Source organism: Chelonia mydas, chromosome 5 (genome assembly GCF_015237465.2).
Source record: "Chelonia mydas isolate rCheMyd1 chromosome 5, rCheMyd1.pri.v2, whole genome shotgun sequence".
Lineage (NCBI taxonomy): Eukaryota > Metazoa > Chordata > Testudines > Cheloniidae > Chelonia > Chelonia mydas.
In genome coordinates this window covers 60,971,039-60,997,260 of record NC_051245.2, presented here as the reverse complement: position 1 = coordinate 60,997,260, position 26,222 = coordinate 60,971,039, and the positions used below count along the sequence as shown (strand labels likewise).

Sequence of the window (26,222 nt, the reverse complement as noted above, 5' to 3'; positions counted from 1 at the left end):
GTCAGTTTTCAAGAAGCTTACAGATAACCCAAGGGTCCTGATTAACATTTATTTTCCCACTAAATAAAATTCTAATGCCTAAGGCTGCTGTTCAGCTTGAGCATATATGGTGCAATTCAACTCTCATTGAAGTCAGTGGAAAGATTCCCACAGTCTTCAATAGGAGTTGGATCTGGACCACAGGTACTACTGAATTTGCTCACAAAGCACAGCACTGGGAGTATCTAACTCTTTACTTTGTGAAGTAGTCTACCTTCAATTTCAAAGACAAAATATTCCCAAACAAAATACAAATTTTGCCTGTGAAGTTAAAGTTAAGAGTACGTATCAGTAGCTTTAGGGTAAAAATCTTTACAATAACTTTGTATAGTTCGCAAAAAAGACAAGCATTTAAAAAATCAGATTTAAGATTAAATTTACAAGAAACCAAAATATTTCAAAGTATGGAAATTCACTGTTAAGACACTTTAACTATAGCTTTAGAAATGCCAGCCTCCAATCTTTTATTCTTTGTCCCTTTCATAGCTTCTTCAGAAGATATGTTATTTTTAGATCAGTGACTTTTTTTTAAGAGCTTTAAAAAAATCCACTGCAGTTGTATATATTGCAGCCACAGCATCAGAAACAGAGCATTATATTTCTTTAATAAACTCATTTATCTGTATACAGCATACCATAAACATTTTTCCTACATCAACCAGGGATTAAACAAAAAAGCACCCAAGTGAATCTTAAGCATATTACTCATTTACTGTAAAGATGAATCAGCACAAAGCTCCCAAATAATTCATAATATAGCAATTGCAAAAACCAGAGAAGAAAGCCAAGCACTCTAGACTCTGAGCAACCACCATCACACCACAAAGCTACTCTAGGGCCCTGTAGCGGGATGGTTACCCACTCCGGCCCTGATAGGCCTGGGGCTGTGGGGAAAAGCCCAGCCGGATTAAGGGAACAGCCACAGCTGTGGCCAGCTCAATCAAGCCCAGCTACCTGTCATAAATATAAAGGGAAGGGTAAACCCCTTTAAAATCCCTCCTGGCCAGAGGAAAAATCCTCTCACCTGTAAAGGGTTAAGAAGCTAAAGGTAACCTCGCTGGAGACAAGATACTTTCAAAAGCTGGGAGGAGGGAGAAAAACAAAGGGTCTGTGTCTGTCTGTGTGATGCTTTTGCCGGAGACAGAACAGGAATGGAGTCTTAGAACTTAGTAAGTAATCTAGCTAGGTATGTGTTAGATTATGATTTCTTTAAATGGCTGAGAAAATAGCTGTGCTGAATAGAATGAATATTCCTGTCTGTGTGTCTTTTTTGTAACTTAAGGTTTTGCCTTGAGGGATTCTCTATGTTTTGAATCTAATTACCCTGTAAGGTATTTACCATCCTGATTTTACAGAGGTGATTCTTTTCTACTTCTATTAAGTCTTCTTGTAAGGAAACTGAATGCTTTTTCATTGTTCTAAGATCCAAGGGTTTGGGTCTGTGGTCACCTATGCAAATTGGTGAGGATTTTTACCAAACCTTCCCCAGGAAGTGGGGTGCAAGGGTTGGGAAGATTTTGGGGGGGGGAAGATATGTCCAAACTACACTTTTTTTTCAGGAACCCAGATAAAGTTTGGTGGTGGCAGTGGAAGTCCAAGGGTAAAATAGTTTGTACCTTGGGGAAGTTTTAACCTAAGCTGGTAAAAGTAAGCTTAGGAGGCTTTCATGCAGGTCCCCACATCTGTACCCTAGAGTTCAGAGTGGGGAAAGAACCTTGACACTGCCCCATAAGAGGCTGTGAGCCAGGAGCCCAGGCAGTCTCCCTCTGCCCAGAGAGGGAGAAGGGCCTGGCTGCAAGGTGCTAAGCAGGACACCTAGATTGGAGCAGGGTGGGGAAAGGGCCAGAGGAGCTGGGAGCTCCTGCCTGGAAAGCCTCAGGCTGCAGGCCGATTAGGTGCAGGGTTGCAGAGGGGCAGCCCACGGGTAAGCAGAGGCAGCAGGTCAAAAAACCCCTTGCCTGTGATGAGTGGCATATACACTGCAGTCTGCCCCAATACAAGGGACTAAGTGGGGACTGGCAGTAGCCCAGACTGAGGTGGGTTAGAGGGTGGGGGGGTTCCCCTGGGTGGGGAGACCCAGAACCTGAGGGTGTGGGGGTACTGCCAGGGGGTCAACACCCCAGAGAAAGGGGCCAGCAGTAAGGCGGGTCACCGGGCTGCAGAGGGTGCTCCGGTGGCTGGATGAGCTAATTCCTGACAATGACCAGCAGGAGGCGCTGCAGAGGTGAGTCTAAACCTTTACAGGCCCCATCAGCCTCTCCACCAGGTCCACCATTTTTCTGGGGTCTGCTTATAAAAGAACCCAGACCCTCCATCCTTGAGGCATCTATAGCAGCAAGAGGAGCCAAGGGAGACAGCTTTCAGACTCAGGAACCTCTGACATGAGTTCAGTTCTTAGGACACAACTCTGTCTTAACTGGTATTATTTGTTTTCTATCTTCTACCCCTTCACACACATACTCTCCTCTTCTGGGCATCATTCACATCTAACCACTGTGCATTTCACCATTCTCCCCTGCTGCCTCCACTCTCCTGCCTCACTTCTGATACCAGTCAGCTCTGTGTTCTTGGGGAACCAGGGCCCAGTATCCAGCCTGTCTGACTCATGAAGGACCCGCAGCCTCTGCTTGAACCAAAACTGATCAGAGAAAAGACTTGCAGAGAGCAGTGCGGTAGACACCTAAACCCCTCCTGACAAGGGTGACAAGATTAAGGCAACTTCCCTAGCCTCATCTGCATCAAAGATTGTACAGGGAGGCATCTCCCTTAGCATGGAGATTCCAAGGCAAGAACCGCACTGAACTCTGGGACCAGGGAAGCACTGCATCATGAGGAATCTCTGCTCTAGATGCTAATGAACCTACACCTGCACACACCCAGCTTAAGTTATCAGACCAATTCTAGTCATAAATCCTTGATTGATATCCAAAATACTGAAGCAGCCTAATTCCATTGTGAGCTCCCTGGAGGAAACACACCCCACAGTCAAGAGTGATCTGCTCCTAATGTCTAGTCTAAAGAAAACCCTTGAGTCATCAGTTTATCCATAAACAAATCTAGTGCTCTCCCTTGAACCATAGTTGTTTCCCTACAAGAAACCCCTACCCATGCTCAAGTGTGTTCTGATGCACGGATCCAACTCTGTATCCGTTCCACTGGGATTTCATCTTCTCCTGACTGATCGTGCTGGGGGCTTTGCCTGTCTCCAGCACTCAGGACCCTGAGCTATCACCATCGCCTAGAAATCCTAACCAGTTCAAGCTTCATGGATTGGTGAGATCCCAGCGCACGCGCTCTCTCTGTTTTCTTTTCTACCTCAAGTTTTCTATATGTGACTTTTGTAACCTTTAATAATGTAACTATTATGTTTGTTTAGGCTCCTTGTGTAGTTATCACTATTATTCAATAAATAAGTTGGTTGGTTCCCCCCGCCTCTCTCTCAACTTTACTCTTTTGTGTTTTTAGCTTCCCTGTTCACTCTGCAGCAACACTTCTCTTACCTAAGCTAAAGATCCCTGTAGCGCCCCAAAATACTGTGGGGTTTGCTCATCAAGTTGGTTACTACCAGTAGCATAGTAACATGAAGTGGGGATAGGGACACGCTGAACCTGTGACATAGGAGGGTGGCAGCTTGGAAGTGCTGTTCAACCCAGTCTGCTCAGATTTACTCTATTCCTGTGCAGCACCTGTGGCACATAAGGGTGGCAGCTTGAAAGTGCTGCTTGGCCCAGCCTATTTAGCTCAGGGGCATATAAGGGTGACAGCTTGAAAGTGCTGATTGACCCAGTCCACTCAGACTTGCTCTGTTAATGTGTGTGTTCATCCAGTTCTGGGGCTGGAGGAACCTAGCGCTGGGGAACCTAAGTCCTGCAGGATAGCTCCATTGGGAGGAGACTTGCAGAAGAGAGAAGTAGCGCTCCATATGAAAACACAATAGTGACACAAGCAGTACATTGATAGAATTACAGAACTTCCCACCCCCCAGAAAAGTAACCCTAATAAATGAGTATACCCCAAGTAACAAGCAAATCTGGTAACACTTTCCACACTGTCTTCCTTTTTATTTTCCCCAAGAACATCACCATTTCCTTCTGTCTCACCTCAAAAACTCATACATCCTCAGCTCATACATCCACCCCCAATCCTCTTTGGCACCACTATCAACAATGATGCCTTTTCAAACACAGAACGCCCATATACTTCTAGTTGGCGCGACGCGGTCGGGGCGCACTGAGGACAGTCTGCCCCGGTTGTCAGTTGCACCAGGAGTAGGGGGACCCATCCCCCTCACGGCCCTCGTACCGCACCTCCCGCGAGGGGGGGGAGGGCCAGGGGGCCAAGGGGGAAGGTGCAGCAGCGGTCATCTTTTTTGGATTAAGGGAAAATGAAAACTCCATGAGACAAGTGCAGTGTATCTCCCTTCTGGAATAAGCTGCCTCTGAACTGAAGACACAGTCACAACTGCCTCCGACAGAAAGCAGATCCTTAAAACACTTAAAGGTTCAGTACATAGAAAACAAACCCATAATAGTTACATAGTTTTGCACAGCACACCCCTCCCTGCAACTAGATTTCTTAAAAATCTATGATAACGTAATGTGTGTTCTGTTTTTTTCATCCCTTATGCTAAATTTTTTATGTTTATTATTGTAATACCTCCAGGCCTATCGTGCTAGGCCTTATATACACACATAGCAAGAGACAGTCCCTACACCTAAGAGTTCATAATAAACAAACAGCGCAAGGATGGGAAGGGAAACAGAAGGTCAGGGTGAAATGATATGCCCAACGTGATAAAGAATAGATCTAGCACGCTTATTTCTCCTAAAAAAATTAGGAATTTCTTAATAGTAAACTGAACTTCATTACCTGAAATTATCTCTATAGTTAACCTGTGTGTAGCAAAGATATCCTGTAATTCTAGTATATTACTATTTCACTTCTGCTTATTTGAATAAACAAACTAGTTAGGTATATTCTCTTTCTCTCTTTTTTGTTTGTTTTGTTCCCTATATAAATCAGTGTAGTCTTTACAACTGCAAGTGTACCTATTCCAGAGATGAGACAGAATAGTTTTTGGCAAGGCTAAGGGGCTACTAGATAATTCACATTAAACTACTCTGTCTTTCTATATCCTGGTCTCAGTCTAGTCACAAAATACAACATCCAGCAACCCTGATAAAAACTTTAAGATTTTTTAAAATTGGAATATTGTAATTAGAAAGAAACACACTCAAGTTCAACAGTATAAATACAAAAGGATAAAGTAGTAGTCTCTAAAAGTTCAATACTGTTAGTACATCTCTTGATTATTTTAATGTTTAGCTGTAAACAAAAAGCACACAATGAAATTTATATCCTACATTTGGTCTCGTTCTTTCTAATTGAAGCAACCAACTGGGATTTAAGTAAGCAGGAAAATTAGTCTTTCTTTGTCAGTGAACAAAGAACAGCTGTTGGATGAAGGAACTGCATTCTAGCAAATCCCTCAATACAGTTTTTTCTCTTACTTATTCAGTCAGTTTACTGACAATTGCTTTACTTTTAACTACTGTATGTTGACTTTTAGTACACAGCACATCAGCAAGTTTGATTTCAATGTAGATTTAAAAACAAATGTTCATCTACTGAAAAGAATATTCTGAGGAAGGCAGGGACAGACAACAACTCATACTGACATAGGAGAGAGATCATTATAGATCTTCATAGGATCAGACATATTAGCCATTCAAAAAATAAAATCAATTTGACAACAAAGGTGTTGGGAATATTTTGTATAAAAACTCAGCAAAAAGGAAAAAAAATATAATGTTAGAGTGCTTCTTGGTTTAATTCTACAATGTCTTGTGTATATTATGTTGGAATAAGCTAATAACTAGTAAATCAGAAATATAATTGTCATTAATTTGTATTATAATGAAGTCTCTGAATAACTAATTAAGGTCTCAATCCTATAAAACCTAACACGCAGGCTTTATTTTACCTACTGTGAGTTGTCCTGTTGAAGTCAATAAAACTACTCGCGCAGGCCATGTCTACACTACAAACTTCAATTGACACAAGTTATGTTGTTGTATATCTGCTGACGTTTGTATATTAGGTGAATGCATACTTTTTGCTTACACTGGAATTGCACAAGTGCCTGGATCAATGTAAAGTGAAGTGCAGCCTGGGTAGGTATCCTAGTGTGCCATAGACCACCATCTAGCACAATGCCTTTTGGGCCATTTTTGCAGTGTTTTGTGGGAAAGTAACAATTCACCTAGGTATTTCTGGAAGCTAAAAATCAAGTTCCCAGAATACAACATTCTCTATCCCCTAATGCCTTCCACATCCCGTAATTTTCACACTGTTTTTTGAAAATCCCACAAACCCACATGGCACTTTTTGGTCTCTGCTATCGCTGACAGAAGCATGGAGACTGCAGAGCTCAGTATTATTCTCATGAATGTTGCAAATATAGGACACCTGATTCTCCTATATTGGCAGACCTTCAGGAAATACTACAACAATTAGGATAGCAATGATGAAGACGAGAATATCTTCAAGGAGGATTTGTTGATGAACATAGCAAAAAAAAAAAAAAATCCAGGCTGCTCAGGGTATTCATGGAGCAGCTGCAGAGAAGGCATACCCCTTCTGAGCCCAAGAAATGAGCATTCACTGGTAGGATCGCAGTGTAAAAAAAGTTTGGGAATGAGGAGTAGTGGCTGCAGAACTTTTGGATGCAAAAGGCCACATTCCTGGATCTGTGTACCAAACTCGCCCCAACCTCCCAACAGGGGGATACCAGAATGAGAGCTGCATCGACAGTGGAGAAGCAAATGGTCATCATGTACTGGAAGCTTGCAATACTGGATTGCTACCAGTCAGTGGGAAATCATTTTGGAGTTGAAAAATCCATAGTGGCAGCCACTGGCATGCAAGTGTGTAGGCAATTAATTGTTTCCTGGTATGCAAGACTGTGACTCTTGGCAAGTTGCAGGAAATAATGGATGGATTTGCAGCAGCGGAGGTCCTGAACTCTGGTGGGGCAATGGATGGCAGGCATATCCCTATTTTAGCACCTTACTACTGAGTACAACAACAGAAAGGGATACTTATGCACTAGTGGATCACCAGGCATCACATCATCAATGTGGGTTGATCAGGGAAGGTGCATGACACTTGCCTCTCTAAGAACATAGGACTGTTCAGAAAGTTGTAGGCAGGGACATTCTTTCCTGAGTAGTGGACAGGAGTAGTGGCTAGTGATGTGGAAATGACAATAATGATTCTGGGGGACCTAGCCTACACCTTGCCCCCGTAGCTTAAGAAGGCATACACTGGTCATCTGGATAGTGCCAAGAAAAGATTCAACTACTGGCTTAGTAGGTGCAGAATGACTGTGGAACGTACTTTTGATAGGACGAAAAGTTGCTGGCAGTGTTTGCTCACTAGATTAGATCTCAGTGAGAAAAGCATCCCCATGGTTATAGTTGCATGTTGTGTACTGCATAATATCTGAGGCAAAAGCTGCCACCAGGGGCAAGCTGGAGCAGTTGTCTACAGAATCTGAACAGCCCGACACTAGGGCTATTCCAAGAGCCCGCTGTGGAGCTATGCATTTGAGGGATGCGTAAAGGTTCATTTTAACAGACTGGCACAACAGTATTCTGTCTTGAGACGTTGTCTCTCTTGTGTAATTAAGATTATGTATTATTTGGTTTTTGCCTGGTGATATCTGTTCTGTAGCACCTGCTGCAAATTACAAATAGTACTGGCCCTGGGTCTTTGCCTGCCACTCTAAATTGTGTGGAGCTTGCTGTACATTTATAAATATGGCTTTGTCAGGTCATGATGATATGGATTCTGTGGTGCTTGGTGTAAATTTATAAGTACTGTTTGATTTCTTGACTGCCACTATGCACTCTGCAATATTTTTTGTGAACTAATAAAGATATTTTAATTCTCCAAAAATAGAACTTTGAGTACAAAAATTCAGTGCACAAAAATTGAAGTGCAAACAACGACATATGTCATACAAACTTCTAACAACTTAACAGGGTGACACTTAAAAATTCCTATTGAAAAGGAAGTAAACATTTATGTCCATTTGTGTAAACAAAATGATAGTTCAACGTAATCTGTTGTGGCTATACATACACTAATCTGAGGGTTCCACAGGCCAGTGTATGCGGAGCTGTGGTCTTCCTTGTTGTCCGCCAGCATGGAGTTGTAGGGGTAAGGATGCAGTCTACAATGCAATGCGGTATGTTGTGGGGTATAAGGATCAGCAACCATCAAGCTCTCCAGAGTGCAAAGGCTGTGAGTCTTGGTTTCTTGGACCAGTACGACAACAAGGGTCTGCAATATTTGAGTTTGCTGTCTGAGAAGACTCATAATGCATTTCCCACTATTTGTCTTGCTGGGACTCTGACTTGTTGCCTCTCCTCTCTTTTTCTCTCCATGTTCCCAGTCATATTGGTTGTCCAAGCCCTTTGTTCACAGTTCGATGCAGCACTGGCTGACAGGATCTTGCAGAACATGTTTTCCCTAGTCTTCTTCCTTCTTTTCCTCATCAGAATCAGGTATCCTGTTGGCATGGAAGGGGCATCTTCCAAAGCCACCACGTCAGAAGTTGCTAAATAAAAACAGACACGTGCACCATTAGATTTACAGTAACATGGAAAGGGAAAGATACATTTCAAAATTCCCTTCCCTTATTCCAATAAATATTTTTAATAAGATACTTTTATTAACACTTTAGCTTTGGAGGGCGTCGTTGCTACACTGCTCTTCAGCTCCAACTATGGGGGGGTGGGGGGTTTTGTTGCATGAATCTATAAAATTCCAGCCCCCATTCCACAGGTACAGGTATAGGGCAACAGCAGTGAATATTGGCACTATATTTCACAAGCAGTGGTAATTTTGGTTGATATCTCACTCCTGAGGCTCACAAAGGCACAGGGAATACAGCAGTCCTGACATTCCAAAGCTACCTAGGCTCGTATGCTACCCTGTTTGTTACAGTGGTGCCAGACAAACTCATCCCAGAATGGCATGGGAAAGAATCCTATCATAAAAGAAGAAATAAAGTGTTAGTATATAGGCTTGTTTGTCAGCTTCAGATACAATTCTGCATTTGATTTTTTTTATATTCTTATATTTTATACTAATATGTGTGAAGAACGATGAACAAAGACACTGTGTGTTGCACTTCCCACAACCAGATGGGGCTTTTCGTACAGTGAGAAAAGATGAGAGATAGAGCTAAAGTATTACAAGGCATGGTGGGAGTGTAATATATAAGCACACTTTAAGATTGCCTCAACCCCTATCTCATGGCAAGGTCAAGCAACCAGTCAGGAGGGACAAAGAGATATTGGGGGGAAGGTATAAAACACTAAAAGGCCAAAGAAATGCCTGTCCCTGTCCTCCCAGCACAACCTCACTCCTCACCCCTCCCACGGGATACAAAAGAGGCGGGATGAAGACCCTCGACTCATGACCCTCCAAACTGGAACATGACCATAAATTGTAAGGGGTGGGACTGTGGGCATGCACTGCAGGTATATTTGAGCCTGCTAAGAAGGAAAAGACGGGAAATTGGAAATGGGGAGGGGGAAATGGGGAATGGGGACACAGGCAAGGCTCTGTGGCGTCAGAGCTGGGAACGGGACACTGGGAAACAGACTCTGCCGGCGTGTAGACCTATGAATATGTTTGCTTGGAACTAACCCCAATAAACATCGCATTGCCTGCACTTCAGACTTCTGGTCTTCTGCTTTCTGTCTTGTGACAAGAACAAGGGTAGAGGGTGAAAGGAAAGCCGTCTAACATAAGGCCATCATCCCAGAGATGGATAGGATTACACAGTATATCTATGATAGTTTCACTAAGAACTCTCCGGAGGATACAAGAGACATCCCTAGCCACATAAACAACTTGCTCCGCAAAGTCCTCCCCCGACCTGGCCCGACAGGGGAATGAAAAGCAAAAGATGACTCGATGTGTTTGTACTTTGGTAGAGGTAGAATAGGATTGATGTGGATCATACAAGCGGACTGTCATAGTAATAATTCAAGAATTTGTTTTTCATTGATTTCCTTTTTATTTTCTCATAATATACCAGTAAAGCAAATAAAAGTTGCTACCTCTGTTTTGTAAAATTAGGGATGGGCCAGGTCCCATCTTTAAATGGGGGAGTAGAAGGGAGAAGAGGAAAGAAAAGCAAATTAAACATTTTAAGAGAAATGCATCTACAGACTTACCTGAGCTCCCTTCCTCTTCATCTGCAGGCTCATTGCACTCACCTGGCATGACTCGCTAGACTCCTGCTGAGCTTCAAACAGGTCCTGGCTCACAGCACGGTTGGAGTCCCCTGTCCAGTCTTCCCCATCCTCTTCCTCACTGTTCATGGCAGAAATCTTCGTCTCAGGCTCCTCCCAGGTAGCCAAAGTGGTCTGTGGCGTGATAGTGGTATCACCACCAAGTATGGCATGCAGTTCATTGTAAAAATGGCAGGTCTACAGGGAGGCATCAGATTTCTTCTTGCCCTCCTTGGCCTTGTGGTATCCCTATTGAAGTTTCTTCACTGATCACATGGCTGCTGATCCCTGTCATGCCCCTTTGTCAGCATCCTTCATACAATCTATTCGTAGATGTTCAGATTTCTACAGCTGTTCCATAGCTTGCACAGCCTCTTCTCCCCACAAGCCAAGGAGATCCAATACTTTTTTCCTGCTCCAGACAGGATCATGTCTGGTACTTCTCTCCGTGTGTGAAGCCAGCACAATTCGTTGGGCAGTGGGATGTACACAAAAGAAGGTAACCTGCTAGGTGAGCTCGCCAAGATAGGCAACGAGGAAAGGGCATTTCAAAAACATGCAGGGTTTTTACAGGGGGAGAGGCAGGCAGTAGAGTTTAAAATTGTGAGCATTGCAGTCACTGCTGTGGGGAATGGGGCATTGTGTGACAGTGACTGGATGACTGCTAGGGTCAACACCTAGGTCAACCTGCTATGTCCTGCAGTGTCTACCCTCACATTGCATTTACCAAAGTAGGTCGACTATGCTGTTTTAGGAGGTAGTTTTACTGCATCACCATAATGCGATACTTACATCAACTGAAGACAAATCTGAACATAGACACATGCATAAATAGGTCGAAGCAAGGCAACTTACATTGATGTAACTTTATGGTGTAGACCAGGCCTCAGTGTGTATCATCTTAAGTGTGTGCTTAAGTCTTTCCAGGACTTGGGCCTTATTTAGGCAAACAAATCACTGCTTGAATAAGGCACATACACATTACCAAACAACACTATTAGCCTATACTTTTTATACATCAAATAGATAACAAAAATGTTTTGGGTCTGCTGTAAATATAAGAAAACGAGCTTGATGTGGACACAGTGGCAAAATGAGGACAGACACATGCATGGACTTTAGCGGCAGGCCACAACGTTTATTAAACTTTAACACAGGGGCGGGATGCTACCTGCTCATCACCCATACTTTCCCTACCATATAACCTGTAACTGGCACCCATACACATAATGCAGGATAGGCTCGCCACTCTGACTCCTAGCAACCTCTCCCCTGCGAGGGGGACAGCGAGGCAGCAGGGTGGGAACCTTGGCCCATGATGACCACAAGGTCTGACCTCAGCCCACAAAGGACACAAAATCGTACCCTAATACATGAGCCCAAGGCCCAACACCAAAATCCCAGGTCTTTTACCTCTGGGAACTGTTCATTTTATTCTCTTAAGTGCACTAGAAACTGGCCACAAGTTGCGACAAATCAAGAATTCTATCCTAATACCTCAGTTAGGTACTAAGCATGTTCCTACTTAACCTACTGTGGCTTGAAGGTGCTGTGAGGAAGGCAAAAAACTCCCTGGGCCTCTGCCAGTTGGCCCACCAGAGAAAAAAATTGATGCCTGACCCCCTAAACAAGTAATCAGCTAGACCCGCAGCATCTGTCAGGCAGGGTTCCCATTCCTAGTTCAGATGGGTAGGATAAACTGCTGGAACGCAGCTGAAAGAGGCTCTACATGGCCCTTGTGCTAGGTTAAATCCTGGGAGCTGGTGAATCAGCACCCCTCTCTCCCAGCTGTCCAATGGTTGCCAGAGACTACCGGGGGAGGAGCTACCTACTGTCCCCTGGTGGATGTCTCCGTCCCTTGCTACTGGGACTATGCCCCTTTCACCACTGGCCCCATCAATCTCTCCCACCCATTGATGTGGGTGGGTGTTATTTTTCTTTTGAAATGGAAAACAAAGAATAAAGTCAATCTTTATTTTTAAAATAAATATTACTTTTGATTAAATTCACCCTTCTTCCAGCCAAACTTTACATTTTCACTGGGTCTTGGGGATGTTCATTTAATTTAACCAGCATCCTCACATGCAAGCTTTTTGACATTACCACCCATCTACCTGATAGCTATAGTATACAATCACTGTCTCCAAAAACTTCATTTTTTAATCCCTTGAGAAATAAGCACCATTTGATTTGGCTATCCAGAAATAAAATGCATAACTTTAAAGAAAACAGAGTCATTTTTGTGTTTCCAAGTGCTTCTTTTGATGTAATCTGAAGGAGTTTGTACACTCACTTTACTTCTGGTTGTGTTTCTATTTTTAGGGGCAGTTTGTGTTTAGCACTCCAAACATAAATTCTTTTGCGTGCATCATTTTAAAATTATGTTAAAAGAATATTATGTGTGTCAATAATTGAGACTGCATAAAGGTAACCTGAGAAAAACAAGATGCACCCAGATCCCAAAGGACTAGTTATAAAAGGTGTTGGGGAAGTGATGGATTCAAAATAATTTTTGCAATTCATTAAATTTATTTACCATTGAGTGTTAAAAATGAGAATTCTGACAAACTCTATATGTTACTCTACATTAGGACAATACTACATATTTTTTCTATCCTAGTTCTTTCTGCGCTGCACAAGGCTAGAGTTTGTAGATACAACAAGAGCAGTGAAAGAATGTAAATGAAGTATATTTATATACTGTCTTCTGCATATACAAAGACTAGGTGAAGAATATTATATCTAAGTGAAACTGCAGGGGAGGAATTAGGAAACTGAAACACATCCTAAATAAGGATCACAAACAAATCAATGTTCATTCAGATGAGAATTGGCATGGGATGGTGCAGAAGAACTTTGGCAGCTGGAGAGTTGTTTCATTTGCTACGTAAAGCTATTTCTAATTCACCTGGACTTTCCTTCCCTTGCTTAAGCAGTTGAAATTCAGGACCAAACAACACATGTATTGGCTTCTGTATAGCATTTCCCATTTCAACTGGGAATCAGAACTCTCAACAGAGGGAGTCTAACACACTCAGAGCATACAAGATGCCAAATATATGACAGAGAGATCAACAAATCAAAAGAAAGTACTATGATGGGTCTCAGGATAGATATAGTTAGGCTCTAATTTCAGGTATAAAGAGTGAATGATTGATTACAAAACCTTATAACTCTTAAATTTCACCATAAGCCATCAGCTGACCAAAGCACTTTCTCTATACAGAAGTACGAATAAAGAAAATCAGGTGACTCAGGAAACTGGTAATGGAATATACAGCATTTCAACTTTATGTCAACAATTTATACCAAGCCCATGTTGCAAGCGACCAAACTCTGTCACCATTAGTGACTATTCAGTACCCTGTGTGAAATTAATTGGTGGTTTCAGTCTGGTTCCCAGCGGATACGAATCTACATCTCAAAACATATCATCATAATTGGCACTCATGCTAGAAGTCACACCATAGAGGATATAGACTGAACAGGCCTCGAGACTAAACTATCTCCATGATGGTGTGCTCCCCCTCCACTAGGATGGCACCTCCTCCTAGTCACTCTGGGGAATAGCTTATAAGTCAATGTTCCTTCCCGCAGTTACATGCCATCCTCCGCCTCTCTCTCTGGATCTGCAGCCCCTTTCTCATATCATGGGCTGCTGCTGTCTCTTTATGACTTGGGCCTCCAGCCAGGTCATTAGGGCATTTTACCCTTCTAGGGTACCGAAGCCTTTGCTCGCCCAGTCTTAGGCAGTCTTCCCATTCACTGCCTTGTAGTGCCACTCCCCCAGTGGTTGGCAGGGGAACCCAGCTCTGGGACCCTCTGGCCAACAGTCAAGGTTTGTTCCCTTATAGACCTTACCGCCTTTTCCCAGAGCCTTTTCCTACCTTCCTGGCTTCCCCGCTCTCTGGGTTTGCCAGCCAGCCCAAACACATCTCACTTCTCCGAGGGAGTGACTGCAGATTTTCCCAGCAGCCCCCTTCTGCTGCCCATTTCCCATCTTTCTAGGCCTGGCCCAGCTCATTCCTCCTCAGCTGGGCTTCCTCATTCAATCAGAGGATTGCTTAGCCACCCGATTCCCTTCAGCTGCAGCCTGTTGCGTCAATTAGCCCCCTTCTCGGTCTGCCTTAACCCTGTGAACACCCCATCACATCCTTACAGCTGGTTAAGACTGTGTCACATTGATGAGGCAGAGTAGGGAAACTTTGCTGCCCTTGCTATACCTGTTCTATGAATAAATGTAGTACTTCAGTCTGCAAGTCCCCCTAACCAACAAAAGCACTAAAACACTTCATGAGCACTAAACTTCACACCACAGTCCATCATGAGTATTAAACTAATAATGTGCTTTGTGAGCACTAAAGTTTATAACACAAATTATGAAGAATAGTAGCCTAAGATGATATTATGGGAAAGATTAAACTGTGTTAAACTTTTACCTCACTTAATTAGAACTGAAAAGTTCCAGTATTACTTACCCTGAAAATATACACAATACCCCTTTAAAACATTTTCAAGAGGATATTTTCAGACATAATATCAAGGGAATTGACCCCAGGTAGACCTCACACGAACTGGATGAACTACCACTCTGTTGCAAAGAGAGTTAGTTTACCACCAACCAAGATTCATGAGGTGACTCAACACCATCATGGCCAATGCCAACTACTGACTTGCGGATCTAAGGAGGAATATGCAAATAAAGTTTGAGGATCACTGCGGGCTCGTTAAACCAACTTTTAGTTCAGACATTTTTCCACTATTAGTTGAATACAGATGTCAAACGTAACTAAATTGAGAATTGTAACAGTACCAGATCTAATCCCAGGAGACCTGTTACTGGCTTTCATTTGAAAAGGGACACCTGCAGTAATAAATTTGTGACCATTCATATGTATCCTGAGAACAGTGGCTTTCTAAAACTACTATGAAAGAGCCTAGTATATGAACCACACTGTTCAAGCCTTACTTTCAACAAGAGCTTTTGGGTGTTTATAAATCTACCTTCAGAAAGGAATGTACAGCATTTGTAAATCTGGCAGGGATACTGCTATTCATTAGGAAAGCTTTACTAACACTCATTTTCTCTATGCTAATCTTCTTAATATATGGATCAAAGCTACAATATTCAGAAATATCAAAATGCATATTCTTGTTTTTCATGAAGTTAATGTCAGCATAAGTTTGTTGACAAACCAATAATCACTTTTTATAGTTTTCATTAGTTTTGTTATATCAGTGCAGACTCTTACAAACATTTTTATACCAGTTAAACTTGTGACTGTTGTGCTCATAATGAATTTTTAAGAAAGATTCCTTATTGACTGTTTCTGCTGGAAGTTTAACATTTCATTTTATTTGAATTAACTGTCAAGTTGTCTTCTTGTAAGCAATGAATGTTTTCATGTGGTGTTATATTAAGAGTACTTAGCAGGGCTTGATTCATTCGGAAGCCAAGGTACATCAGCATATCCTACACCAGAAAAAGTGTTTTAAACAGACAGGCACTTAAATGTCCTACAGTCTGGAGAAAACTATAAAAGCTAACATTCCTTGTCCAAAGCCAAGAACATGAAGCTCAGTACAGTCTTTATATGGAAACATTCCAAATGTCAGTATTTAATAAACTAGCAAGGTGTAGCGGGTTAATAGTCTAATTTTTCACCTGGAGACAGCTAGATTGAGAAACCAACTCACAGATTCAGGTATTCTCAGTGTTCTAAAGATACAACAGAAAGCCACCACATTCATTGGGGCAGTTGACAAACTGCTCAAGAGAGGCCAAGAAATGAATCTGGAAGAGGTGCAGTAAACTTATTATGTCATGAAAATGTCCATAAATGAACAACAAAACAGCAGTGAAAGAAAATTAAGAATTTAGCTTTAAAATTCACACCACACTGGGCATGAATTAGCATAAGTCACAATCCGATGTGTGTTTTACTACTTAAATCCACTGATCTTCTAACAGATTAACCACACTTTCCTACCCTTTTAACATATTTTGCACTTCATAAACATTAAATACACCAGAGGCAAATGTGGCTAATGAATTCCACACTATAAATTGTTCTTAATACAGCCATGGCTTAGAAAGCTAATTAGAAAGAAATAAACTAAACCACAGAATAGGTTATTATTCAACTTTTTCCTTTATACTCTTTATGTAGTTTAAATACAGCATACACCATTTCTTGGAATTCAGTTTGTGAAAGCAGGAAAGATCACAAATGATTACTGTACATGAATTACATTAAGAATGAAGATCCAAGTTAACAGCCAACCCTCAAAACAAGTACAGACAACATGTAGGGCAGACAAAGTACATAAACCTCTTCACAAATGTGAATCCTGTTTTTAGACAAAGACACTGGATGTATTCAATTAAGTAATAATTTCATAACTTGTCATTCCAATAAAAATAATACAACTAAAAAAGAAAAAGATGACATTAAAAAGTTTGATCACCCAAATTTCAGGTCCAACAGATAAAAATATATATTCTCCATGTGAAGATTCAGAGGCCAAAGTTTAAGCTAATGGAAGAATACTCTTCATGTCACCTAAATAACTTCACAAGGAAACTGGGATGAAAAAAGAAGCGTCTTTAGGCAGTTACACAAATTCAGTAGCAGAAAGTGAAGATTTCATCATATAAATATACATTCAAGACACACACCTACCACTACTTTTTCTGGTATCATTTTAGAAAGTATTTGAGGAGATGCCAATGCTTTTCCATTATTATGAAATGACAAGTAATAACTAGGAAGCAAAACAAATGTATTTGTTAAACTTCCACTGCTGCAAATAAAATAATTTACATACAGAACAGTTTAAGAGAATAAAATAGAACGTTATTGCCTCTCAATTCATAAACATCCAGTTTAATGATCAACAATACACAGGGCTTGAAAAAGGGCCCTGGTAGAGTCAGAGATTTTAAGTTCATAAGGGTCCATTATGATGATTACATGTAGTCTGACTTCCTGAAGACAACAGATTTCCTCCAGTGACTCCTGTGTCTAGCCCGAAACCTTGTAATTAAATTCTATAATGTTTAGAAAGGCATCCCATCTTGATTTAAAGATTCCACGAAAAGGTTACCACATCCCTTGTAATATGCTCTACTGGATAATTACCCTCACTTAAAATGTTCATCGTATTTCTCGTTCAATTTTTTCTATCTTCAACTTCCAGACACTGGATTTTATTATGCATTTGTCTGCCAGATTAAAAAGTCTTCTCGTAGAAGATATCTTCTCCACATGTAGTCCCCTATTATTAACCTTTCCTGCAACAAAATTAAATTGAGCTCCTTCAGTCTCTCACCCCAAGGTATATTTTCCAGTTCTCAAATCATTCTTGGAGCTCTTCCCTGAATCCTGTCCAATTTTTCAATATCCTTTCAGAAGTGACAACAGAAATGGACATAATATTGACCTACTTGTCTCACCAAAGCCACATGCAAAGGTAATGTCACTTCTCTCCTTCTGATTGATATTGCCTCTTAATACCTCCAAGTATTGCATTATCCCTTTTTGCCACAGTTCATGTTTAGCTGGTGATCTTAAATGACTACTAAGTCCTTTTCAAAGACACGGCTTTCCAAAATACCTCAATCCTGTAAGCATGGCCAACATTCTTTGCTGCTAGATGACTGACCTTTCATTTTGTTATACAGGTTGAACCTCTCTAATCTGGCACTCCCTGGTCCGGCAACATCCGTGGTCTGGCACAGGCACCAGCTCCATGGATGCTCCAGCCCCGGAGCACCCACAGGGAAAAATTAGTGGGTGAGGAGCATCCACCGGCACCAGGCTCCCCGACCCCAGTCCCACTCCCCCTGCGCCTCTCGCGTGCCGGCAGCCCGTGCTTACCAACTCCTTCTCCTTCTCCCTCCCAGCACTTCCAGAGCACCGCAAACACCTGATTCATGGCATTCAAGCTCTAGGAGGGAAGGGGAAGACTTGGGGCCAGCAGCTGAGACCTGAGGCCGGCAGCCGTGACCCCGGCTGGGGGGCCAGCAGCCATGTCAAGGTTCCTTCCCCACTCTGAACTCTAGGGTACAGATGTGGGGACCTGCATGAAAACCTCCTAAGCTTACTTTTACCAGCTTAGGTTAAAACTTCCCCAAGGTACAAACTATTTTACCTTTTTGCCCTTGGACTTTCGCTGCCACCACCAAAAGTCTAACCGGGTTTATTATTGGGAAAGAGTCATTTGGAAACGTCTTTCCCCCAAAAATCCTCACCAAAATCTTGCACCCCCCTTCCTGGGGAAGGTTTGATAAAAATCCTCACCAATTTGCATAGGTGACCACAGACTCAAACCCTTGGATCTTAAGAACAATGAAAAAAGCATTCAGTTTCTTACAAGAAGAATTTTAATAGAAGAAAAAGTAAAAAGAATCACCTCTGTAAAATCAGGATGGTAAATACCTTACAGGGTAATTAGATTCAAAACACAGAGAATCCCTCTAGGCAAAACCTTAAGTTACAAAAAGACACAAAAATTCCATTCCATTCCATTCCATTCAGCACAGCTTATTTTCTCAGCCATTTAAAGAAATCATAATCTAACGCATATCTAGCTATATTACTTACTAAGTTCTAAGACTCCATTCCTGTTCTGTCTCCGGCAAAAGCATCACACAGACAGACCCAGACCCTTTGTTTCTCCCCCCTTCCAGCTTTGAAAGTATCTTGTCTCCTCATTGGTCATTTTGGTCAGGCGCCAGCGAGGTTAACCTAGCTTCTTAACCCTTTACAGGTGAAGGGGCTTTTCCTCGGCCAGGAGGGATTTTAAAGGTGTTTACCCTTCCCTTTATATTTATGACAAGCCGTGACCCCAGGTGGCAGTGGGGCCCCCAGATGGGGGGGCCAAGCTGGGTGCAAAGCCTGGGTCTGCTACAGCACCCCCCGCACCCCTACTTCCCACGCCTACGGAGACCTGCTGACACTCTGCATTAACCTCCTGTGGTTCAGCACTGGTCAAGTCCCAAGGGTGCTGGATTAGAGAGGTTCAATCTGTATTACAACTAGAGCTGGTTGAAAGTATTCAAATTTCAAAATTTTCCAATGAAAAAATGGGACAATTTTTTAATAAAAATGTCTGCTGAAAAAGTCATCTCATATTTCAGACGGCTCTAATTAATGTACATGCTGTTTAATTATGTCCACCTGTAACATACCCAGGGTACAATCTAGACTATTAAGTAGCTGTGCCATCCCTGCTCTTACCTGTGATGCTTTTCTGCTGTGGTCTCCAGCCAGCATGTAAGTTAGTCCTATGTACACCTATGTCTGTGTGCACTGGCACCCTGCTAGTCACCTCCAGGCTTTTACTAGCTGAATCATATTGCAGGATGACCCCAATAAACGCCCAGCCCCAGATTTTCCCCAGAAATTTACATCTGGTACTTCCCAGCCCTCTCCTGAACAATACAAGCTTATATAAAGTCCATCATTTCATTAATAGAAATGATATGCACAAACCTTGTTACTCCAGCTGGAGTTTCCCAAACACACTAATTCAAACAGTGGTTATATAAAACAATAAAACAAATGTATTAACTACAAAGAGATATATTTTACGTCAATACAAGTAATGAGGCAAAATGTTACAAGAATAATAAAGATAAAATGCAACTAGTGCCTAACTTAAACTATGTTAAATTCAAAACAAAGTTTTTCTCACCACATGTTTTAAACTCCTTAGGCCAGGATCCCTTCTTCTGTGTAATGGCTGCTTCCTTTGTACCTTCTCGTGCAGTGAATTGGCCGAGAGAGACAGAAGAGGAGGGGTACTTTAGGGTGTCTGCCCCTTCTTTTTATAGTCCTGTCTACCCTTTGAGAAGCATTTCCAGCTGGGAGCATAGCGACAGGAAGACTGTGTGGATGGGAACCCCATACTGTTTCTTTGCTAAGATGTAGATTTTCTGCTCTTGCCCATTTCTTGCCAACAAATAGCCACTTAGCAATTAATGGTCCACTGACCTTGTTTACACCTGGCTGAGGCATCAGCTGCCCTTTGTCTCTGAGGAACTGGTTTGTTCATTACCCAGATTTGGAACATGTTTTAATAACACCATACAGTGGAATCTTATAACTTTACATACAGTGTTGCCACACCTATTTTATGGTTTTTAAATAATACTTCACAGGGTATACTTTGTATAAAGATTATTACAATAGTGTGCAAGTGGGGAAATACAGGGGTACAGTCTATCACACCATTCTACAAAGTGATCCAGATTGCTCTCTAACAATGACCTGTCCTCAATATTATTTGCCACCGCATTTCTCTTTGTGCCATCTACAAACTTTATTAGAAGTGACTTTACATTTTTCTTCCAGAACATCACTAAAAATGTTGACTAGCATAAAGCCACTGAAGCAGATTTTGGAACCACTTAATGACTTGTCTAAAATTTTAATTTATATTAGCGTTTACAAATTAACTGTGATATAGCTAAACCTCCCACTAACACACAAAACACATTTTTGGAAAGTACCATCTACAAATAGCAGATGCTACACGCTTAATGTTCTCTCTCATTCCACAAGTGCACAAGGTCACCAGGTGTATATTCAGTGTAATGTGCTCTCTGGGTTTCTTCTCAAACATGATAATTCTACACACTAATGTGAATCTAAACAACTCAATGGGTTGAAGCCTTCCATTTCTATTGGCTCACATTTTCATATAAACTTCCTGGTTCCTTATTCATATTTTATGTCAGCCTGGGATCAGACATTTGACTCCTTTGTATATTTGCTCTTCCAATACCTCCCATGTGTTAGGGGAAAACTTTGCTTTCCTGTGTAACCATATGCTTCTCAACATCTTACAGAGCTAACTAATACTAGATCAATTTCACTGACCCATATTAAACCAACATTTGGAAGAGCTTTCTCTCTATATTGCAAGGTACAGACAGATCATTTTCCCATAAATATTGCCAGAATTGTACTGGCAGAAAACCTAAGTTTTCCAGGTGGGCTAAACATCTACACTGTACTGTTTTATTAAAGCTCATTAAAGACTGAATTTCACATGTGGCACTAAAACTAACTTTAATCTGATGCATCTGAAGAAGTGGTTTTTTTACCTACAAAAGTTTATGCCCAAATAAACTTAGTTAGTCTTTAAGGTGCCACCGGACTCCTTGTTGCTTTAATCTGATAAAGTATGATGGGATCTTAGTTGTAGTATGTTTTAAAAATAGGAACAAATCTGATTTCAAAAATAAAATCACGCCTGGGGAAAGAAGCAAGCCAGAAGCTGAGTGGCCTGGGTGTCACTGTTCTTTTGAAATCAGAGAGGTCAGTGGCCTGTGCTCCCCTACTGATATTGCAGAAGGAGATGAGGTTGAAGCAGAGTAGCCAGACACTGTTAACCCTCACTGAGAATTTGACGGCCAGCTGTTGAGCTGCTACTGATATGCCAGAATGCTAGGGAAGGGCAAGGCTAGAGAACAGACTGAGTGACCCAGATAGAACTATGGTTTTAAATGCAGGGGAAGGAGGAATTAGGAATGGGGGCATGTATAAGAGGATTTATGTATATGGGGTACACGTGTGGTGATGAAGGAAGAGGAGATTGAGAGTGTTGCCTTTTTCCAAGCAGGAGATTTCATGATTCAGTTTCCCATCTGAAGCAGAAATCAGTGACAGAATAAGGTACTTTCTCAGGGCTTGTTCACAATTATTTTGCAAAAGCTTCTGGGCTACGGTGCCACTGCCCTGTGCCAAGTAGCAGTTGCCTTGGGCCTCTCTTTCTGGTCTCACACTAACCTCTCTGGCTTTCCTGCCCCAGCTTCTGAACTTTACAAGTGTTTTAACCTTCTAGCTCACAGCAGCTCCTCTGGAACAAACTTGGCATCAGTCTTCCTTTTGTGCAGCTGCTTTGCAACACAAAGGAAGCTTGCCAAAGAAATGTGCTTTAACCCACCAATCTCCTCAGCTAGAGTTTAGATGCTTGTACAGCAAAGACCCAGTTCAGCATAACAGGAAAAACATTTTAAAGAAGTTTTGAGGAGAGAAAGATCAATCCAGAAGGAATAAGATTATTTGCAGTGGAGTGGGCGAGACAAACTAATTCAGACATTTTGTAGGAGATCTGCCACTCCAAGAACTGCTGCCACTACCTAGAAACTAGCTATGCTGTTCATGGTTCTTATTTGTGTGACAGCAGCACTTAATATTGGGGTGTGCCTCCAGGGAATAGGCATAGTAAAGACAGTACCCAGGGTGGGTCTCCAGTCAGAGTCCTCAGTTTTATTATGGGAATAAAACTTGTTAAAGCAGTGGGTACTCATACTCCCATATATCTGACACAAACTTAAAGGCAGCATCAAAAAACAATTGCTCAACATCGACAGCAACACAAGAAATGGGAAGCAGATCCCGAATTAAAAGTATACATCTTTGTAGTTGTTTAATTTTTTTTTCTAGCGACAAATATTACAGTTTGAACTATTTTTGTGCTTCTAATTTAATTTCTTTAAATGTGTAGACAATGGGCTTGATTCAACAACATCTGCATCCCAAAATTTCTTTTATGTGATGTTTTACATCTCTTTTACAAATATTTGTCAGTAAAACAAATAATCATTATAAATTGTTCTTTCTTGTTTTGAGAGGGGTGGGAAAGGTTATTTTATTGTTCAAAACTAAGTTTGTACCAACACTGCTTCATTGTTAACTTGACTGTGAGGTTTTCATGGTTATTCTCTGTAGGTTGACTGTGGCCTGTGCAAGGGAATGCCTTTGTGGCTTTCTGTGCTGTGTCATTGCACTCTGCATCCTGAAAAGAATCTTCTGGCACACTCCAAATTGCAGAAGCATATTTCAAACACCCAAAAAGAGAAGGCACCAAGTGAACTACAGTCAATTCAGCAGTATTTCATTTGGAATATTTCAGGGGAATAAGAAGAAGCAGAATTAAAACTGGCTTGCTATACAGCATAGCACAGCACAGCTCAAGCAGTTGACCATTTAAGAGAGCTAATCCCATCACTGAATCCTAACTCTAAAGTGTTATAGACATTTGCACTTCATCATACCAAATGTAAAGCACTCATTAATGTTTTGGGTCTTGAGCTGCACAAGGAACTACTTGCAGATATTGGTGACAGCTTCTTTTCACTTCTAATTGATGAGAACACTGGTATAATACTAACAAAGGCTCTTTCTGTTGTGATTAGATACTCTAGTTTTTCAAAAAGAAAAATGGTGTCAATTGTCTTCAGCATTATTCCTGTAACTGACACTGATGCAGACTCATTAGTACATTCTTTGCATAACGCTTTAAAAGAGATGATCTGGACTTGAAAAAATACATTGGCATTGGTGTAGAAGATGCCAACGTTATGGCTGGATGCAACCTTTCAGTATACAAGATTCTGAAGAAAAAGGTGCCACACACAGAGGGCTGGACAAGAAGCAACAGGGTCCAACTAAGCATAGCAGATTTATATTAAATCTCAGAGAAAACTTCCTTACTGTAAGAACACTCGGAAATGGAACAGACTGCCTAAGGAGGTTGCGGAAGCTCCTTCACTGGAGGTTTTCAAAAGGAGGCTGGATACCCGTCTGTCTTAGATTGTTTAGACACAATAAATCCTGCATCTTGGCAGGGGGTTAGACTAGATGACCCTTATGGTCCCCTGCTAACCCCACCCTGGTAAAGTTCTTTTGCCATTTTCTAAACCTAGTTGGAAGCAAATCAACTGAAGTATTACCAAAAAATTTGGATTTCCTTGTGCATAAAATCCAGTTCTCACATAGTTCAAAGAGAAAATTTTTGTACAGGGAACGGTACAAGACTACAGAAGGTTCTGAACCAAGAATGATGATTCAACCAGCGGCAACTAGGTGGCTCACTCAGGCAGAATGCATTTCCACTATTTGGAAGAAGTGGGATGCTCTTAACTTACACTTTCAATTGTAAAAGGACTCAGAATGGTGTTACACAGCAAGTCTCCTTAGTAACATGTTGGCTGACACAACAAACTTTATCCAATCTTCTTGAAATCAACACTTTGTGACCTAACAAAATCACCACTGTTCCAAGCAGGCCCTACAAGCTTTTTCATGATTTAATGATGTACTGTCAGTCAGGGTTGAAACTTATAGTTAAATCCGAGTCAACTAAAGAAAATTCCCTCCTCAGAACTGGCCATTTTAACTCTGAAGCATACATCATGCCCAATTCTGCCACATAGCCGGTTTATGACTTCAATTGGTAAGTTCATATTGTGAAAGACAAAGCAGCTGTTCAGACGGTGAAGGAGAAGTGCAAGGCTATGCTGGTGTAGATGGCTCACAAACTGAGGAGTCGACTATCAACAAATATTCATATTCAGTAGAACCTCAGAGTTACAAACACACACCTCATTTGGACCCTGAAGTCTGCAATCAGGCAGCACCATATACAAAAAAAAGCAAATCTAGTACAGTACTGTGTTAAACATAAACTACTAAAAAAATAAGGGGAAAATTTAAAAAAAAGATTTGACAAGATAAAGCTTTCTGTGCTTGTTTAATTTAAATTAAGATGGTTAAAAGCAGCATTTTTCTTTCACATAGTAAAGTTCCAAAGCTGCATTAAGTCAATGTTCAGTTGTAAACTTTTGAAAGAACTATAATGTTTTGTTCAGAATTATGAACATTTCAGAGTTATGAACAACCTCCATTCCCAAGGTGTTCGTAACTCTGAGGTTCTACTGTATTGGAAAAACTGGACACGCTACACCCAAAAGATGCAGTGTGTACAAGTTAAAAGCCCAATCACCAGCCTTGCACAGCAGTGCCACATCACATCAAGAAATACAGCAGACTGAGGAGGAATGGTGCAACTCAGCAAACAAAAGGTGGAATACAAGTGACTAATCATCTTTCTGGTTTCAAGTATTTAACAGTATGGATGCTACAGAAAACAGGTAATATGATTATGTTGCACAGCTTGCCCCACCCACGTTGACTCCACTTATTTCAAATGGCATGGTGAAAAGAACTGTCAATACTGCAACTAGTATGAAAACAAAACAGAAATCAACTGCAAGGAGGACATTAGAAAGCCTGCTGTGGGTGAAATATCGCTTGCAGTGGAGGGGGTAGCACGGTAGGAACTTTCAACTAAAACAGAAAATGCTGCAGAAATTCACCTGCAAAATGTATAACGACCCTATGGAGCAGGACTGCCTGGATGTCCCTCTGTTGGTTGACTGGATGGGGAAATGGCTCATTTAATCAATACAAATGGTATATCGACCCAAGGCACCCTAATAACTTTTATAAAATGTAAGTAAAGTTTAAGTTAAAATCATTTTTTGTTGTTGTTTTTAGGGATACAGGTCAGACGCATGCCCACGCAGGGAAAGCTACTGCAAACGGGGAGTTTGTTGCCATCACTAGCTCAGCAATCTTCAGCTGAGGGTCGTTTCCGGCACCCCTAGAACGGACCAGGCGCGGTGCAGACGGACCCTGCTCCAGTGCAACACACGGACACCAGGGTCGGCACGGGCCGCGGAGCGACACCCACGGACCTCGCAGCCCCCAGCACGGGGGCTCCGCGAGAAGCCCACGTGCCCCGCAGCCCATCAGTTCGGCGTGGCGGCCCCGTTACCCGGCACGAGACACGCTCGTGCCCCGTGGACAGGGCTGGGCGGATCCGCTCTGCACCCACCTCCTTGCCTCTGAGCTCGCCTCAGAGACCCAACGCGCATGCGCTCTTGGAAATGTAACATTCTGCCGTCACCCTCCACCCCACACGCGATAGCCCACCGGGCATCCGCCCACTCGTCCCGCGAAACCCAACGCGCAGGCGCAGTAGGCTCACACTGCCCTGGTGGCGCAAGCGCAGTTG

At 41.9% G+C, this 26,222-nt stretch overlaps 2 long non-coding RNA genes across 2 annotated transcripts in view; both read right to left on the bottom strand.

Moving 5' to 3' along the window:
• Positions 1-26,222, bottom strand: part of LOC102934311 — a 168,191-nt gene that overhangs the window by 141,791 nt on the left and 178 nt on the right. The window lies entirely within an intron of this gene.
• Positions 7,319-26,188, bottom strand: LOC119566746. Its single transcript, XR_005226023.2, has 2 exons — positions 26,043-26,188; positions 7,319-8,662 (listed from the first exon to the last, which is right to left on the bottom strand). It is a non-coding gene; the product is annotated as an uncharacterized LOC119566746 (long non-coding RNA).